Source organism: Alligator sinensis, unplaced genomic scaffold (assembly GCF_000455745.1).
Source record: "Alligator sinensis unplaced genomic scaffold, ASM45574v1 scaffold2300_1, whole genome shotgun sequence".
NCBI classification, from domain to species: Eukaryota; Metazoa; Chordata; order Crocodylia; family Alligatoridae; genus Alligator; species Alligator sinensis.
This window is the reverse complement of record NW_005843716.1, coordinates 23,011-30,841: the sequence shown is the minus strand read 5'-3', so window position 1 is coordinate 30,841 and position 7,831 is coordinate 23,011.

The window sequence follows — 7,831 nt, the reverse complement described above, 5'->3', positions numbered from 1 at the left end:
TGCCGCATAGAGGGGGAGGATCACCTCTTTGGTCCTGCTTGAAATGCATCTGTGGATGCACGACAAGGTACAGTTGGCCTTCCTAGCTGCCTCCCCACACTGCCGAGCCATGTTCATCTTGGAGTCAATAATGACTCCAAGATCCTTTTCCACCTCCGTGCTGACAAGAGGGGAGTTCCCCGGCCTGTAGGTATGGTGCCGGTTGTTCCTCCCCAGGTGCATCACCTTGCACTTGTCTGTGTTGAACCCCATCCTGTTCTCCTCCGCCCATCCTTGTAACCTGTCAAGGTCCGACTGTAGCCTGTTGCTCCCTTCTATTGTGCCCACATCCCCCCACATCTTGGTATCATCAGCAAATTTGAACAGGGTGCTTTGCACCCCCTCATCCAAATCACTGATGAAGATGTTGAACAGGGCAGGCCCGAGGACCGAGCCCTGCGGGACCCCACTGCCCACGTCCTTCCAGGCCGAGAAGGACCCATCCACTACCACCCTCTGGGTGCAGCTCTCTAGCCAGTTGGTGACCCATTGGACTGTGTGGGTGTCTACGCCACAGTCCCCCAGTTTCCTAATGAGAACGGGGTGAGAGACAGTGTCGAAAGCCTTCCGGAAGTCCAGGAAGACTATATCCACTGCTACCCCTGCATCCAATGATTTAGTGACCTGATCGTAAAAGGCCACCAGGTTGGTCTGACATGACCTGCCGCTGATGAACCCGTGCTGGTTGCCCCTGAGCATGCATTTCCCTGCTGGCCCCTCCTGGATGTGTGCCAGAATAATTGTCTCGAACAGCTTGCCCTCTTAAAGGGTCTTTAAGAGGAGACTTGACAATTACTTGGCTGGGGTCATTTGAGCCCAGTTTTCTCTCCTGCCCAGGGCAAGGGGTCAGACTTGATGACCTACTTAGGTCCCTTCCGACCCTACTTCTATGAATCTACCTGCAGGGTTGTCTATGTAGTTTTAGTAATAGGTTAGGCAAGAATTTGTCTGGGATGGTTTGGAGAGGGATGATCCTGCCTCAGGCAGCGGGGTGGATTAAGTGGCCTGTGCAGGTCCCTTTTAGCCCAACTTTTCCATGATTCTGTGATTTGAAGCTGTCTGGGGTTGGCCTTTCCAGTTGAGAGCCTGCTGAATGTAATGGGTGAAAGAATGGAGTTGGGAACGATACACTGTTTAGATTGACCTCACTGCCCAGACACATACAATAAGCTTTTAACAGAAGAAGAATGATAAGTAATTAGTATAATAATACACAGAATTATAACTAATGCTGGTCAGAATTATAATTAATGCCGCATCCAACAAATCTACAACAGGGTTTGTTTGTTTTTTACTTGATCAAAGGTCTAGTTGACAAAGGCAAGTGTGTTGCTCCCATAGCTACTTTTCTCCAAGGCATTTGGGTTATTCCTGAAAACAAAATCTGCACAATGTGGAATTGGCAAAACATAAATTAGATCGGGGTGTCAAACTCCTCTGGTCTGCAGGCTGCATCCGGAGCAGAGAGGCAACCGCAGCCTGGATCTGGCGTGCAGAGCTTTGTCATCTGTACCATGAGGCTAGAAGTTTTGATAGAGATGGCATTGATTGCAATGGCTTGTCCCACTGCCAGATTTCCAGTCCTGCAGGCCTGATGATATGGCTCCATGGGCCAGATCTTTGACACCCCTGCATTTGATAGATTGACAACTGGCTCCTTGATCTCAACGCACTTGGTAATGGGGAGACATCGGTGCATGGTCTAACCAAGTCCCCTGGGGCTCACTGCTTGGTCTGATCCTATTTGATAGTTTCAGCAGCGATCTAGATAATATAAAATCTTTCCTGTAAAGTCTACAGATTGTGAAAAATCTGGCAGAATAAGGAGGCCGGGTGACTTGCAGAATAATTCACCACTTGATTAAAGAGTGCCAATCCATCACAAGAGGGTACAGACGAACACAAGGGAATCCAGCTGGGAAGTAGGCATGCCGACAGTCCCCACAGGCTGGTAGCTCTGTCTGTCTTGGAAAGCAGGGGCTGGGGAAGAAAGGTCAGGAAGACACTTTTTTCAATGACACGTACATCTTGCTTTCTCAGAAGGTGAAGAAAGGGATTGGTCAAAGCTGTAGAAAGGCACTGGACAGAGTGGCCAAGTCCAGAGTGATCCTCTTTCCTAGAAGTTTGTCTCGTGAGCATGACTTACAGGATTAGGGCCAAACTGATCCCAGATTTGGGGGCAGGAAGGCATGTTCCCCTGGGGCCAGGGGACCTCTGGAGGTTTTGCTTTCCTTTGCAAGAAACTACAGTGCCACGGCTATGGACATATTACTTGGGCATCTGAAGGAAAACAGGATTTGGGCCTGAGTCTTCATGTGTCTCCTTTTTCCCCCTGTCAGTTGTGTCCTGATGAATCTGCCTAGCAATTTGACTCTTGCCATCTCTGCCCTTTAGGAGGGCTGGAGGAAGTTGCCTAGGCCCCAGATTTAGGCTTTGTTCCTGTAAAGTGAGGATAGGGATGGGAATGTGTTTAATGATGAGTTTTGGATTCCCAAACCCAGCAATGCTCGGCCAGGCCCAGAAGGTGACACTGAGCACACGAGCAGACATTTTCACTCTCGTGGATAAGGGTGAGACGTGAGCAATGGGCAGAGACCGATTCTGTGACCACAGCCAGTCGTTCCCCTTAGTTATGCTACTGATCCACAAGGCAAGAGTTGGCCTGTGTAGACCCCACTGAACCATCCTGGCCATAAATCTTTATTCATATTTTAAATGAATAACATGAGCCTGAAATTCTTTGATTCAGAGTAAATGTTCTTCCTTTGCATTCCCTGGGTGCATCTGCGCGTGTATTTTAACATGCAGCAATCGACTCTGATGCATATCGCATCAGAGTTTATTGCTCCTGGGCACTGCGAGTACACGGGCACCCAGGACTGCAGCACGTTGAGCTGGGTTGGAGCACGTTGCAATACATTGAGCCTGGGACTGCTTTGACCCAGCTCAGCGTGCTACGGAGAGGCTGGCTGGGGCATGAGGGTGCTTCAGTGTGGGGCTAGCTGGCAGACCACCCTCGCACTAAAGCACCATCGTGCCACAGTTGGCTCCAGCAGCGCCTACATGCGCGCTGCTGCACAAAAAAGTTCAGCAGCAGGATAGTACTTGTGTTTACTAGTACCAACCTGCCGCGGAGTTTATTAAATGGTCTCTGCGGTGTAAAATGGTCACACGTGCAAACGCTGAGATGTTTGCTGCGGAGCTAATTGGGCAGCTCTGCAGTAAACATCTCATGTAAACGCACCGACGGTAATCAGAATTAGACTATGCCAAATGCAGCAACTAAAAGTAAAATATTGTATCGTGTGACTTATTGCTTCTCTCCTCTAGATGCATCTCTCCCATCACATACTTGTAGCCTACGGAAATGCTGGGCCCACTAGCATGCAGTGCAGAGGGAAGAGAGTTTTTTCCGAGTGCAAAAGTTGTATCCAAGTCAGTGATTCTCAGTCACGGTGCTGCAGCACCTAGGGGTGCCATGGGACCCTTTTAAGGGTGCAATGGGGTGCTGCGCAACTGGTAGATGTGCAAGCACCTATGCATAATTCACAGGATGCACCAAGAAATTAAAATAGGAAGCCAGAGTGTCACAAACATCCTGCTGTGGTCTTGTGGAGCTCTTTGCATTAGGAGAATTCCTCTGTGATTTCTCCGTAGTCAAGAAACAAGTGACAGCTCAGAGCTGATGTTTTCTTAGAGACAGTAAGATGCCCACAACCCTACTGCTGTTGCTTCTTAGCACAATTATGCCTTGCTGAGTTGCACACATCTTGCAGCACATCCAATTGCAAATCCTGCCCCTAAAACCCAAGGGCAATTAATTCAAGTCCTCCCCACAGGTGACTTGCCTACTAAACTCTCTGCAAATACATGGTATACGTATGTGCTGCTGAAGCCAGCACAAGGAGCTGGAAATGGGTATGCTGTATATTGGGGATTTCCTATGCTTGGTCTTGCCCCTTCCCTTAGTGTCAGACAGATCCCTATGTTTGGGGTCAGGAAGGAATTGGTTGCCTTCCTCTGTAGCGTGGGGCACAGTCTCTTCCTGGGATCTCTTAAGCATATATTAACCTTTTTGCAGAAGCAGAATGTTGGCTGCCGTGGCCCCCCTGCATTGCTTGGGGCAGGTTTGGGTGTGATGTCTCATGCTGTGTCAAGGCTGACAGTAATTTTACCAAGAGGCTTGATTATGGATTTGTATCGAATGGTTTGGACGGTGATGATTCTGCCTCCGGCAGGGGTTGAACTAGCTGATCTCTGCAGGTCCCTTCCAGCCCGACTTCTCTCTCGTTGCTATGACATGAGCCCCGATGGGAAGCTTAGCTGACACAGCTGGGGGCTGAGAGCCGGCAGGTTGATGCATGAGGCTGGGCTGAGCGGCTGAGGAGCCGCATGGCTGGTGTACGACACAGGCCCACGAGCGCTGAGCCCTGGGTGCAGGGATGAGAAGCCCTGCTGAGGTGGATGGAGCAGCTCACACACCCCAAGCTCGTGTCTCCACGAAGTCTTTGCAGCCAGCTGAGGACATCTGAGAGAGAGGAACGGGCCCTTTGTACCTCTCTGAGCCACCTGGCCTGGACTCCTGCCCCACAGAGCAGTCTTTTTTTTCAGGATGGGTACTTTGCACCTCTGTCCTATGTCCAGCTGGTCCATGCATTGCTCATAGCTCCTGCGCCATAGCAATGCCAGCTAGGCAGGACTGGAAAGGACGAGTGCCGGCATGTGGGGTGCCATGGGGCAGGCACTAGCGGGGCTGAGGGAACCCATGAGGGACTGGAGCAGTGTCAAAGGAGGCTGAGTCGCATGGGGGGCACAGACTCATGCAGGGAGGATGGAAAGAAGGGGGTGAGGTTTGTGCTATGGGGACCTTCCTCTGCAAAGCATCCCTACTCCCTAAGCAGGAGCTGCCACCTGTCTCTCTGTGCCTGGGAGGGACCCGGGCTGTGCCGGTCAGGATGGTGCAGGGGCACTGCTGCACTGGAGCTGGAACAGTGTTAGGTGAGGGGGGTTATTGCCAGAAGTGGGGAAGGGGAGTCCTGGGCTGCTGAGAAACAATTTCCTTCTGAAAAGCAAGGCCCCCAAACATTGTTAACGCAGAAGGAAGGTTGCTCCATGCCACTCGGCAGCCTTCCCCAGGCAGGATGTGGTTCACACAAAACCACCAGCCCTCAGGAAGTACAAAGTGCTGCCTGAATTACAGCAGGATGTGAGCCTGGAGGCAGCACAAGCTGCTTTGTGAGGTGGATGGTACTCCCAGCGCAGTCCGCAGACAGACAGACGCAGTCTGGGCTGGCCGGAGGGGGTTGAAGGAGGAAGGCAGCGAGACCCTGGGGGTGTGTGAAGCCTGGCAATTGCAAAACCCCTTCTGCAGGAAAGGTTGGAGGCACCGGGCACGGCCCACGGGGAACCTGATGGTCTCGTTCCTCCACCTGAGCCTGCTCACGGGCATCCAGCAGAGAGAGTCACTCTGCAAAGAGACCTCTCCCTTGCACACGCACGTGCGCACGCACCCCTGGTCTGCTGGCAGACAAACACTCTAGGCAACCCCTCTATGTTCAGCTCTGCAAAAGGATATGTAAGGATAACCCACCTGTGAGGCTGTACTGTGGAAGCATCTGTGCTGATCTGTGCCAGTTGCAGCCACCAACACGGAGCCCAGGTCACGTTTTTTGGGCTGAAGGTCCTAGGCTCAGTCTGTGGCACGTTGGGCAGGAGAGCAGCTTTTACACCAACGGTGTGCGTAATGGGAGACAGAATCATAGACAAGTCAGGCTGGCAGGGCCCTCGGGAGGTCACCTCTGGCCCAACTTCCTGCTCAAGGCAGGATCATCCCTATCTAAAGCAGTGATTCTCAGCCGGGGTGTTGCAGCACCCTGGGGTGCCACCTACTCTGAATACTTTTAAGAAATGCTTGGATGCTTTTCTTGCTGGGTCGATCTGACCCCCGCTGACTTGCTGCCCCTTGGGCAGGGGGGCTAGGCCCCATGATCTTGCAAGGTCCCTCCCAGCCCTAATGTCTATGGGATCCTTTTAAGGGTGCCACTGTTAGGTGGGCAAACATGATTTGTAAGATAGACCCAGAGGTTTCAAACAGAGCGCTAAAAACACTCTGGCCTGTTGTGGCTTTCGGAGTGCTTTGCACCAGAGGAATCGGTCTAGGTTTTTTTCTGCAGTCAAAAAGGGAGTGAAAACAAAGAGCTGGGATTTTCCAAGGGGGGGGGGGGGGGTCTCGAGTCTAACAAGGGGTGCCTTGAATCTGAAAAGGTTGAAAACCCCAGACCTAAACCATCCAAGGCAAGCATTTGGTTAACCTGCTCCGGAGCACTTCCCCAGATGGAGATTCACAGCTTCTCTAGAAATCTCCCAGCCTGGAAAACCACTCTCCCAACCTCAGTTTCCCTTTCTGCAATGTAAGGTCGCTGCTCCTTGTCCTGTCCCCTGTATGCATCGAACTACAGTCTAGCTGCATCCTCCACGTTATTTCCCTTCAGGTATCTTCTGCGTGTGATCAAATCCCCCCTCAGCCTTCTCTTCTCCAGACTAAGTAATCCCAGTTCTTTCAGCCTTGCCCCGTAAATCCTGTTTCTCAGATTTCTAACCATTTTTGTCTTCTCTTTGCGGCTCTTTCCAGCCCCTGTTACTACAGCACAGTGTGCACGGGCTTTTTATATAACAAAAGCATGCTGCTGGCTCATATCTAGTCTATGGTCCAGTATTGCCCTCAGCTCCTTCTGCTGCCTAGCCCATCATCCCCCCACGGCTGTCCAGGCCAGTGCGGAGCAGACTGAACCCACAATTACTGCAACTTGAACAAAAGAGCCAGGTAGCTGCAATGATCCGTTCTCCCCTGCAGATCAGCACAGACGTGCCCCGATACAGTCTCCCGGGTGGGTTACGCTGACATATTATTTTGCATGAGGGTGGAGGGGAAATCAAGAAACAAAACAACCTTACCAAGCCCAGGAGAGAGACATGTGTGAATCCACAGCCACACGCAGACACACTAATGCACAACAGGCACGCACGCACGTCTGGAGATGGGGAGACACGTTCTCAGTGTCATATGCATGGGCCCTTCGGCGGCACGGCTGTAATGGCAGAAGAGCCCGGAGAAGCCAGGACAATCCTCGATTACATCATCTCGCAGGGGACATGGCTGAATTAGGTGTCCCTTTGCACCCAAGAGGCAGATTAAGTCTCCTCCCAGCTGCCTCTCCAAATCCCAGCACCAGGACCCCTGGGGACGGGGAGCTCCGAGTGACGAACCCAGCCGCACGCCTGGCTGATCAGCTCCAGGATCTGACTGTACTGAGCTAACCCCTCGTGGCAGCTGCAGTGACGATAGCCCCGGCAATTGGCTGGGCTCGCTGCCAGCTCCAGCTAATGGTCGGCTGTGTCAACAGGCCCGTGGGAAGCAGGGGGGATTGGGCAGAGCCCCCAGGAGCAGCTGGCAGGCGCTCTGGCATCACTCAATACAGGGAGCTGCAATTATTTTTCCTGGGAAAGCTGAAGGCTCTGGCCCCTGGAGCATGATGAATCACCTGCCGTCCTCAGCCCAGACAGAGCAATGCAGCTCAGGCCAAAAAGGGTATTCAGCAGCTGGGTGCATCTCTTCCTCCCCACCGGATGCACCCGAAACCCTGGGAAATGCAGTTGGATGTCACTTGATGGCTAGTAGCTCCCTGGGGGATGCAGCACCAGGCAGAAGGAAAGTCTTAGGTGCTGGGAGGCAGTGCTCTGTTAGGAGCTAGCGCTTTCCCAGCAGAAAATAAACCCCTCTTGCAAACGCATT